Source organism: Hemicordylus capensis, chromosome 2 (assembly GCF_027244095.1).
Source record: "Hemicordylus capensis ecotype Gifberg chromosome 2, rHemCap1.1.pri, whole genome shotgun sequence".
Taxonomy (NCBI): Eukaryota; Metazoa; Chordata; class Lepidosauria; order Squamata; family Cordylidae; genus Hemicordylus; species Hemicordylus capensis.
In genome coordinates this window covers 60,353,847-60,366,139 of record NC_069658.1, presented here as the reverse complement: position 1 = coordinate 60,366,139, position 12,293 = coordinate 60,353,847, and the positions used below count along the sequence as shown (strand labels likewise).

At 43.8% G+C, this 12,293-nt stretch overlaps 1 protein-coding gene across 5 annotated transcripts in view; it reads left to right on the top strand.

The window, feature by feature from the left end:
* ARRDC3 (arrestin domain containing 3) overlaps nucleotides 1–12,293 on the top strand; it is a 124,638-nt gene that overhangs the window by 41,655 nt on the left and 70,690 nt on the right. For 2 of the 5 annotated variants that reach the window (XR_008315226.1, XR_008315223.1), the window contains exon 13: nucleotides 1,235–1,360. The exons of the other annotated variants lie outside the window; for them this stretch is intronic. The gene's annotated coding sequence lies outside the window, so the exon portion shown is untranslated. The remainder of the gene's footprint in view (nucleotides 1–1,234; nucleotides 1,361–12,293) is intronic. 5 annotated transcript variants of the gene reach the window in all.

Below are 12,293 nucleotides of genomic sequence, written 5' to 3'. Positions count from 1 at the left end.
TACCTTTTCAGAACGGTGTGATCAGCATAATGCCCCATGCAAGATTTTAGCTATATGTAGTCAAGACACAATCAATCCACGTGTCTCTTCCTCGGATTCACCAACTGCCTGTCATTACATCTTGGCATAGGCACCTCCATCTTGCCTTGCCTTGACTTGCACTTGCTTGTCGTCTCCAGATCAGCCCTTTTTCCTAGCCCAGTCTGCACAGCACTCCTGGCTACAAGATCCTGGTCTCCCGATATCAGATCCCCTTTGGATTTTTCCTGGTTCCCAGACTCCTGCCTGGTCCCTGGATTCCCACTCCTGCCTTTTGCCTTCTTGCCTACCCTGGACGAGAGAAATGTAGCTGGTGCTGTAGCTGTATTTGCCAGTTCTCTAGGAGCAGTGCCATTAACATTTCACAGCAAAAGCCACCTGCGGTTACCCTCTCCAAACTCCAATGTACACTTTCAGTTTGCAGTGAGCTTTGCTGCTCAACCTAAAGTTTGAAGGTGGCAGCATTAATTTCGAATGCAGGTGTTTCCATAACTATGGTTTGATGCTGTATCTGGAACTGAAATCATAGAGAGGGTGGCCCAGACCTGCCCAGGAACGCACCCACATTGGGCCTGCTGTCTTTCTCGATGGTCTCCTCTCCAAACATTTGCCCCACCCCATGTCTCCATGCTCCTCAAGCCATTGCTCGGCAACAAGGATGTTGCCTTGTCCCATCCCAAGCTTCCAAACCTGTCAAAGAAGAAAGTCACATTAGGGGATGCCTGCTTCCCACTGTGTCTCTTGTTCCCCACTCTGGCAACCAGAAGAGAAAGGGGACAGGGTGGCAAGATGGGCACTATGTGTTTTGTTCACAAACATAAATTGATAAAGTAGTATATTCACAAGCACATGCAATTGCAGTGGCATCATAAACTGGGCAAACATGAGAATGTTGCAAAGATAACATATGGCAAGGCAGCACTGCCTGGGGTCATCTTTAAAAGGCAGCCCCATCCAGGAATTCCTGAATGGTACTGCTCTATTTTTTGTACAATAAAGTTGGGGAAGGGGGACCCAGCCCCTTCCTCTTGGGTAAAAGCATGCAGTCTTTAGCATTGCTTATAAGAAGAGCCATCCAGCAGGAGCAGTATTGCCTCCAGTCACACAAGAGATTCCTCCTGTGTGGTGGTGGTGGTGGTGGTGATGATGATGATGATGATGATGATGATTAATTCATTTCTATACCACCCTTCAGATGCTGATGCTGCTCCAGAGCAGACTGCTCTTTAATGAGAGTGAAAGGCCATGGAGACACGCATGCGGGCCGGACAGTAGATGCCACCCAGCCTGGTTGCTTGACACAAGCAAACCACGGGGACAGGTACCCCAGTAACACCTTTCCCTGTTTTGCCGGCTGCCGTGAAGATGCATTCCAAGCAGATCCTCTGCCAGTCCAGTTATCCATTGTCCCACATCCATGTTTGTTTTTACCCAGTATGGCAAACATACTTTCCTGCAATCACTGATAATTGGGGGTCCCCTCTTCCATGATTCCCCGTGAAGGCCAATCTAAATATGCCACAACGCCAGTCCAAACCTGAGAAATTTGAAATGTGAGTAAAGATCTATCTCCGGTCTCAGTTGTTCCCTAGTCTGGCCGCCTGGTATTGCTCAGTCACATAGAGCAGCCACTACTCCTTGGGAGTATGATAGGGTTGCCTGGAGAGGAGGGAGTCATAGTGTACAAGTTCTATTATTTACCAAAGAGAACGGGGCGGGGGGGGGACACCAGTAGTGTCCCCTTGATTTGGATGGCCTAACTCATGAGAGTGCAGTCCGATAGAGGACTGAAGGTCTTGGAGCCCGGTCCTCCCCCGCGGACTGGCCCTCACATGAGAGGGCTAATACCTGGGCAGCACAGGGGCAGGAATTTGCTTGGGTGTTTTGCCAAGGTCTGCCATCGCAAGAGCATCCTTGGTCACAGTGGACCAGACCTCATATACATATTCCCTCCTACAAAATCCTCATGATCTCTTTCCAGAGTAACAGAAAAATAATGCTCGTTCGCATCCCTTCTCCCCTTCCCTGCCCCCTGTTGCCAGAAATTGTAGTCTGGGGCTCTTTCAAGGGCAGCGGTGCAATTGCTGTCTGAAAAAGGGCTTGCATGCCATTTAAAAGGATTTAAACGCCCTTTCCTTGCTGAGGTGGGCAGTCCATTCTGAAAAGGCACAATCATGCTCGGCATGCCCCCTTGAAGATCATGGTCAATGACTGCCGCCCTGCAGACATTCCGATGCCTTGTCCCACAGTCTGGTGACACAAATGCTACGGAATTTGCTGGGATGAGGACTTGGGATACTAGGAAGAGGGAGTGGCTCCTCTACCCTGAAACCAGAGGTTGCCGGGATACAGTTGGATGAATGTCTGTGATGTGATTCACGGTTACAAAAATTAACCTTAGGTTCATCTATCTGCCATTTACTATTACATGCAGATGGGGCCAATACTTCTAGCAATAGTTAAAACAATTTGATTCACATTCCACAAGTTATATTCTTATATGCCTATTTTGTTTCTTTTCCTTTAGAAGTACAGGTAAATACAATTAGAAGATCTAGTTAGAAATGATAAATGTTTCCTTATGAAATACTCATAAAACTGATAAATCATGTGCAATAGAAAAATTTTCATTTCATCCATCTTAATTTAATTCATTTTCATGCATTCTGTTTATCATTTGATTCATTTTGTTATTGTTTTCAATCATTTTCATTTTCTCATTTGTTTTAATTTAACATTGATTTCAGTGGAACCCCATGCCATTGATGCTTGTAACTTTGGGTTTTTCCAACCAAATTGCATGAGATTTCAGGGATTGTAGGATATCATATTGGCCAAATTTACGAGAGTTTGGATACAAAGAACCTGTTTTATGGGCAATTAAAAAGTGACACATTAGTATAAGATTTCATTGATTTTAATGACAGAAATCCACTTTGTAACTTTTATGTTTTCCATCCAATTGGCATACATTTTCAGGTCTTCTACTATTCCTTAAGGAAATAGCATACATTTTCAGGTCTTCTACTATTCCTTAAGGTATACTATTCCTTAAGGTACCTGCACAATTCAGAATTAGGACAAAGGATTCTCATTCCATATTCAATTGTACAAGGGGCACAACAGGTACAAACTTAGAATTCTAAAATAAATTCATTTTGTTATTGTTTTCACGCATTTTCATTTTCCCATTTGTTTTAGTTCAACATGAATTTTAATGGAACCAGCAACTTGACTGCTGCTTGTAATTTCTGTGTTTTCTGAACAAGTGGCATATTTTGAGGTATTCTACTCCTCCATTAAGTCATATCTGAATACCGAAGTTAGCTATCCCTGATTTAGATTAACTCAACATTGTACAAGACCAGGGTCATATAATTACTTGTTTGAAATATCAGTGGACATTGTGAGCATATGCTATTTTTCATCCATTTTAAAATCATCTGAAAATCAATACAATCTCTGCAGGGCATGTCTCACCTCCAGATGTACATGGCTTCTTGTTTTATGTCTTTGACAGCCTTCTGATTAAAACTTGATGTTTATGAATGTATTCGTTCTGATCTTGAAAACGAACGCTTTCCTTCCTTTCATTTGACCTCCCTAACTTAGTGAGCTTAAATAAATAAAGTACTGCACATTTTATAAATTTTATGAAATAATTTCCTTAAAGGAACAGATAGGAGGGGGGAAAGAAAATGTTTGAACATTTTTCAAAAATGTGCTACAAAAGCTTGACATGAAATATTGTAGCAAATTCTACAGTATTCAGGTATGGCACCAGTAGTGTAGGGAGGGCATAGGCGGCCTGTGTTCAAGTTGGAGGCAGTCAAGATCAGAGACATGGGGACATTTAACCCTTTCCTGCTGTATTTAATTTCTGATGAAAATCACACACCTGAAGCGGCTGTTAGCCCTGAAAGGGAAGCTTTCATTGCTATGAATTGTAACTTCCCTTCTGGGGCCAATATTATGCTGGAGGGCACAATTTTTATTGAGAAAGCAGTGCAATATAGTCCCGATCATGATCGCACTGCTTCCATAACATACACAAGCAAGGCTGAACTACAAGAATTAGTTTGTATCTAAGGGTCACACTATATGTGATAATGGGGATGCTAGATGCATCTTCATAGTTTAACCTTCACAAATATTAGCCACAGGGCCCTTGATCCTGATGGAGACCACAGTGCATAGGAAGGAGGATTCCTCCCATACCACTTTCACACTGAAAATCAAGCCCTTGAAATTGTTTTTGCTCAACCGTAAAAATAATGTGTGCTGAAGGCCATTGTGATTGGGGATGATGGGAGTTGTAGTCCAAGAACATCTGGGGGCCCAAGGCTGGGAAACCCTGATGAAGCAGATAGCAGCCACAATCAAATGCTGAGCAAAGTGTGATTGACCCATTAATTGCCCGTTCTGGCTGGGTGGGGGTCACACTTCTGGATGGTGTCACAATTCCCCAGAAGGAACAAGTACACAGTCTGGGAGAGCTTCTGGACACAAAACTCTCCCTGGTGTCCCAGGTTGAGGCAGTGGCCAGAGGTGCCTTTTATCAGCTTCAGCTGATACGCCAGCTGCGTCCATTTCTTGAGATAAATGACCTCAGAACAGTAGTACATCTGCTGGTCACCTCCAGACTTGATTACTGCAATGTGCTCTATGTGGGGCTGCCTTTGTACATAGTCCGGAAACTGCGGTTGTTCCAGAATGCAGCAGCCAGTTTAGTATCTGGGTCATCTCGGAGAGACCATATCACTCCCATCTTAAAAGATCTACACTGGCTGCCAATAAGTTTCTGGGCAAAGTACAAGGTTTGGGTTATAACCTATAAAGCTCTAAACAGCTTGGGCCCTGGGTATTTAAGACAATGCCTTTTTTGCTATGAACCACACCGCCCATTGAGATCATCTGGAGAGGTTTGTCTGCAGTTGCCACCGGCATCTCTGGTGACAACTCAGGCACGAGCCTTCTCCATTGTTGCCCCAAGGCTTTGGAACACACTTCCTGCTGAAATAAGAGCCTTCCCATCTCTTACAACTTTTAAAAAAGCAGTCAAGAACCATTTGTTCACCCAGGCTTTTAATTATACATTGTTTTAACTGTGTTTTAATTGTGTTTTAATAGTTTTAACACTTTAAATTTTAATGTGTTGATCTTTTTATTGGTTTTTATTGTCTTGTAAACTGCCCAAAGAACTCGCGTTTGGGGGAATATAAAAATGTGATAAACAAACAAACAAACAAATAAATAAAATAATTCTGTGGGATTAGGCACACTTCACATTTTTCATGACAACTGTTTTTGCTGCAGCTGGCTTAGCTACACTGAAAGTAGATTGGTGTTTCTCACTATAAACGTATACATTTTAAAGCACAGGGATGAGTTCTTAAACATGTAGTGGGCATGCTTTGGGGAGTTGCAGTCAATCAGGTTTCCCTGGCAAGCGTCCACAAATGCTAGGGATGCATGTCTGCTCTTCACACTTTCATTGTAGGGGAATATGATTGCTGTGCAGTTGGAAACTGCTTTTAGAATTCTAGGAAAAAACACGTAGACTTCTAAGAAGTAGCTTGACAGCTATGTGCATTCTGGAAACCATATGTTGCCTATCCGCACACTAGACTTTATCTCATATGTTTCAGATCATGTTTATTGGGATGGGACTGATCATCTGGCCTCAGTTACTACTTACTTAGTCTCCTAATTCTTTTAAGAACACTGCCCAAATAATGAATCTGGTTTTCTTTTTAATTATTTATTCTTAGCATTTATACTAGTAATTAGAGTAAACAAATCATTGGCAATCAGATTGCTAGTAAGCACCGATCCCAATGTTGTAATTGTATAATTAATTATCCTTATGCGCAAACAAGGAAGTAAACTAATCAGAGGGCTGTTCATTCAAGATCCATTCCAGAAAAACAGGCAATGAACTGCCAAATTAGCGGGGGGGGGGGATTGTAATAGGGAATTAAGATTATAAACAACAATTGGGCGGAGGGGTGAGGTGGGGACAGACAGTCACTTTCCCCCCGTGCATTTCCATGTTTAATTTACAGTTTAGTACATTGAAGAAAAAGTGCCAGATGGAAAGCTCTTAAAGCCATAACTGCGGTTCCGAAGAATCCCAATCAATGCTGATGTGTGTGTGTGGCAGGGGCACTGTACCCCAGTGCTTAAGGCTGCAGCCTTATAGTAACTTCCAAGCAAGTGGGCCTCACTTCTCAGTAAACACGTACAATGGAAAATATGCAAGCTTAAGCTATAAATCTTGAAAGATCGGAGATATTTCAAATGCAATGTAAAAATAATAAGGGAATTGGCTAACCAATGGGCCCAGGCGATTTTACAGACAAGGCTATCCCTCCCCCCCAATCCATTCCTGATGGGAGTATGCCAGTCACTGGATTTAACACGACCTCCCCTGCAGGCTATCAGGGACCAGGACAGACAGGGCTTTGTTGTTTTTTTACCTAGCAGCTTTTGAAAAAAAAACTCCAGGGCTTCTGCTTTCTCCAAAGGTGTTGATGGAGGTGCAGATATCTATGTGAATGGCCCATCTAATCCCTCGAATTAAAATGCCTCACATCTGCTGAGAAGCAGATTCGCTCTTCAGATACCCCAAGGCTGTGTGAGAAACCTCCTGGGAAAGAGAATTCAACCTCAGTGGTATAACAAGCCGTTGAAAAATATGGCATTTGGAAAGAATATTCTAATTGCAAGCCCCAAGGATCTGAACTTTCAACACAGTCTCATGTGTGTTTATGCAGAAGGAGCTCCCACTGTATTCAGTGGGGCTTAAAGGTAAAGTATTCAGTCGAGTGGGTGTCGACTCCTGGTGACCATAGAGCCCTGTGGTTGTCTTTGGTAGAGTACAGGAGGGGTTTACCATTGCCATCTCCCGTGCAGTTTGAGATGATGCCTTTCAGCATCTTTCTATATCGCTGCTTCCCGATATAGGTGGTTCCCATAGTATGTTTCCCTTAGGTGTTTCCCATATCAGGGGGGATTTGAACTGGCAACCTCTGGCTTGATAATCAAGTCATTTCCTCAGTAGGGCTTTCTCCCATCTAAACGTCCACAGACTTGTATCCCCAGAGAAAGTGCCCCAGTGATTAAGGTATTTTGAGTATAGCATGAACATGTAGCACTCCATTAGGAACTGCATGTATTTCCACAATAAATATATCCATAGAAGTCCATGTAAGCCCTATGCAAACACTATGTTGTATGTGCCTTCAAGGGTCTGTACATACATATTTGTTTTTGTGTGGATGATTGTGTGCATTCATTTTAAAAGTGAACCTGGGTACAAGCCCCCTGACATACAGGATACAGATACAAAGTGTATTCATGTACATGCATTCAACATAACGTGTGAATAAGTGTACACACCTACAAATCTGAATGTGTGTTCACTGTACGCGGGTTGCACATGTGTATGAACGTATGAATAGGATTATAGAATACTTGTTATCTGGGATAGTTGATATCATAACGAATGATAGTTGATATCATTCATAACGTATGAATAGGATTATACTTGTTATCTGGGATAGTTGATGAGCAGAAGATCTGGTGTCCATTTCCCCCTCGCTTATCCTGAAACACGCCTAAGGGCTGCTTCACAGGTTACTTAACATAGGATTTATATAGCTCTTTGAATTTTCTATCCACATTACATATGTGGCTGACATGATGCGCCGTCTAATGGAGTTGAAATGTTCCATGTTGGGGTTGCAGCGGAGCCAGAAGGCTGCCTTGATGCCTTATTATTATAACCTGAACAACAACACATGAAATCGGTCAGTCTCCATATTACTAAATTGGGGGGTGGGGTCTGATGTTGAGAGACAGTAAGGCTGTTCACATGAGCAGCCCTACCCAGGCTTGTACAGCCTAACCTCGTTAGGGCTGCCCATGTGAAGCACCAGGATTGAGGCCGAAGCTGCCTGCCAGGTAGGCTGGGAGGTTCCCATGGGCTTTTAACCCAGGTAAAAGGGTACAAGTGCACCCTTCTCCCTGGGTTCCCAGTCGTGCAGGCCGCCCAAGCAGAAACAGAGCCGGGTGCCTAGAACAAGGATTCTCAACGTGGGGTCCCCAGATATTATTGGACTTCAACTCCCATAATCCCCAGCCAAAAGCCACTGGGGCTGGGGATTATGGGAGCTGAAGTCAAATAACATCTGGTGACCCAACGTTGAGAATCCCTGGCCTAGAGCACCTGGCTTGCAGGGGAATCCCTCAATGCACCATGCTCTTCACGCAGTGCATGGAGAGATATCTGGAGGCCAGGCTGTGTTCACCCAGCCTCTGGAACACCACACTGCTGGGAGCAGCACGGTTCAGGTGGGTGCATCCCACAGAAGGAAGATCATCTGGGGGGAAGAGAAGTTCAATCCTGCCTTTCCCCCCATCCCTTCCCGCCCATCGTAAAGGTTGTTGTATGAATGACCTTAGTGGTTTGCCTAAAGGCACCTAATTTTATAGGAAGAAGCAAAGCCTATGTCAGGGCTTCTAAAACTTGGGTCCCCAAATGTTGTACTACAGCACCCATCATCCCCAGACACAATGATGGGAGCTATAGTACAACATCTGATGACCCATGTTTGAGAACCCCTGGCCGATGTCAGTCACTCAGTGGGCCTCGTCTTCTTTTCCATTCGCTACCATTGAGACTTGATTTCAGGATAGGATGGTGCTTTACTTGTCTTGCAGACACAGCTGGCTGCTGCGTAACAGAGCCAGAAAGAAATTTTTGCTCTGTTCTGTAGGGCCCTTGGTTCTTCATCTTCTTGCAGTGAACAAGAAACTGTTTATATTATTCAAGTTATTTTAATGTCCCAACTAATGCTTTCTTCAGCAGGCACAGGCATTCTTCAGAATTTTTTTTAAAAGCAGGGATGCTGTTCTACTCTAAAGGTAAAGTAAAGTGCGCCGTCGAGTTGGTGTCGACTCCTGGCACCCACAGAGTCCTGTGGTTGTCTTTGGTAGAATACAGGAGAGGTTTACCATTGCCATCTCCCACACAGTATGAGATTATGCCTTCCAGCATCTTCCTATATTGCTGCTGCCTGATATAGGTGTTTCTCATAGTCTGGGAAACATACCAGCAGGGATTCAAACTGGCAACCTCTGGCTTGCTAGGCAAGTCATTTTCCCGCTGCGCCATTAGGAGGTGCTGTTCTACTCTACAGCAGAGATTCTCAACGTTGGGTCACCAGATGTTATTTGACTTCAGCTCCCATAATCCCTAGCCCCAGTGGCCTTTGGTTGGGGATTATGGGAGTTGAAGTCCAATAACATCTGGAGACCCAATGTTGAGAATCCCTGCTCTACAGCACCCCAGAAGTGTGCCCTGAAACCCCACTCCTGTGCTGATGTGTCCAGAAGCCTCACCTATCAATTGCCCACATTACAGCATTTGTCGGCAGAAACAAACATGGTAACCATGGGCAGATTCTGCGTGTTATCAGAACACTGAGGAGTTCCAGCCTTCTGATCACAGTAAGGATCTGTCCAGAATTATGACATTTGCCTCTGCAAGCAGATGTTGTAAGGTTTCTGAGCACATGAATGTTGGGGTGGGGCTTCGGGGCACACTCTTAGGATGCTGTACATTAGTACGTCCCTGCTTTTTAAATGTAATGTCTGAAGAGGACTGATGACTTAATTGTAGGTGAAGGAAATGAAACTGGGCACCTGTGGCCCTCAGGAACTGCCTATTTGCAGACTCTTCATAGACAATAGCCCTATTCATACATTATGGTCAATGCACGTCCTATTTGCATTTCAGAGGGCCTTTGCCCAGCTTCCCTGTTAAAATGAACACATGTACAGTCATTCACACAAAAACATGTATAGCACAGGAGTATAGACACCTGCATAAATATACAGCATACTTTCTGAATACGGTTACAGTGATCCTGGAACAGCCTTAAACATTTAAGGGGCACCACACCCCAGGGGTGACTAAAAGCAGCAGGCAGAGCTCCATAGTGAGTGTAGCTCTCCCAATATACTCCCGGAAGGGTTAACTAGAAGTTTGATACAGCAGTGCCTCTGTCCCTGCCCTTATTTGCTTTGGCAAACATCTAAGTCAATCTAGGTCAACATCTAGCTGTTATAACAGAAGTTGCAACCTGTTCAAAACCAGCTCCCTGGGCTTCTCAATTTCCCTTCTGTTATCTTCTGCAATCAATCAAGTTATCTAAATACCCTAGGAGCTTTTTCAGAAGGTGTCTTTACCGCGACTTTACTTTGGGAGGGTGGGTGTGCGTTCACATATTGGCCAGACTTACCCTGAAGTCAGTGCGGTATTTCAGAGAGCATTTCACACACAATTTGGGTTTTCCCTCTGTATTGGAACCTAGCCCCATTTATTTCCAGGGTTAAAAAAAAAATAAATCCTCTTTTTGCTTCAGAGTATCCATTATGCCCGAACTTGCAGTAAAGCCTCACGGTAAACCTGCAGTAAGGCCTGCTATCTGAAAAGCCTCCAGGAGTCTTCTTAATATGAATAAATAATAAAGCCACCTAACGGCGCAGCAGGGAAATGACTTGACTAGCAAGCCAGAGGCTGCTGGTTCGAATCCCCACTGGCATGTTTCCCAGACTATGGGAAAGACCTATATTGGGCAGCAGCAATATAAGAAGATGCTGAAAGGCATCATCTCATACTGCACAGGAGATGACAATGGTAAACCCCTCCTGTATGCTACCAAAGAGGAGAACTACAGGGCTCTGTGGTTGCCAGGAGTCGACTCCGACTCAACGGCACACGTTACCTTTACTTTACAGTTTTTATAGGTGCCATGTAGGCTTTCCCATTTCACCATCCTTTCTAAACAACAATCAGTTCTAAAGGGTGTGTGGGTGTGTGTGTGTGGGGGTGTGAATAGAGGCATAATTTGAATATCAACCCCATTACTCAGTGCACTACACTCTGCTAGATCATGCTCCATTCATCCCACTGGCCTTGAGACAGTGACACAGTCACTGGATGGCCAAACCTCAAAATTCTTAAAAGTCTTTACAGTGTTTTCAGTTTTCTAATCCCCTGATAAAAAGAGGAAATCCTTTAAGAATTAATAAGGAAAATGGAACTGTCAAGCTTATAAAAGAGAATTAACTTGCTTTAGCTCTAACAGTGCCATAACTGCTTCCTGGCAAAAATCAACACTACAGGATATGCATACTGTCGGTTACAATTATTTCATGGGTCACATTAAAAGCAGTTTAGAAGCTAAAGCTTTAATTACTACAGAAGAGAGACGCGAGCAGACTGTTACAATGTGCCTAGACATTTGGCCGGGAATGGATAAAAGCCCTGAATGTCACAAGAGTACAAAGGCGTTTTTAATATCTAATATTTTCCCCCCAATCTGTAACTGCTCTGAGTCAATTCTTACTCAAAGGAATAGAAGAAAGTTTGTGTGCTTCATGAATCACCAGCAGTACTTCCTGTTGCACGTTGCTTTTTCTGAGCGTCTCCCTTGAAAAGAATGCAAATCGTCACAGGCTGGTTAGCCAGAGTGCTAAGGTGTGTGAATCCAAATGTTGAAATAAAGTATAAATTTAGGTCCCACCCTGCAGAAGCTCCCACATGTGTGACTTCAGTTCCAGTAATAATATGACTAAATTTAGTAGCTCTGTTTTACCCAAATGTGAAGTTACATGTATGTATTCAAAATGTGGCTATAGCTCTCTTTAGACACTATTTTTAAGGGGGCTCTGTACAGTATCCTGAGAGCATGCCAGAAAGCCTTACCCCAGTCCTGGCATTCTCAATATCTCCCCTGGGCTGAACATGTTTGCAGAGGCTGGGAAGCCTCCTGCCTTCCAGTCATGGAAAGCTCTTCATTCCTCCAGCGTTTGTATCTGTAGACAGATACTATATGTGTGTTCAGTGCAGGGGTGAGGCAGCTACTGAGTGCATCAGCACTGGGGCAGGTGTGCCAGCACACTCTCGAGACGCTGTACACAGGTAAGCGCCTCTTTTAAAAAAATAACATCTGAAGAGAGGTAAACCTAATATTCCATGTTTAGCCTAAATTCCAAAGAGAAGGCGGCTTATGAAATCACCATGTCACTGTGTGTGTCCACGTGTTCTTTGCTTCTACAGTCCAATACAAAACAAATTCAAAGCACATGGGAGGCGATTTTAGGGGACCCCAATGTTTGGAGGGTGGGGTTTTTTTGCTAGTCCAACATCTTGTTTCAAAATGGTGGCCACTCAAAGTATAGGC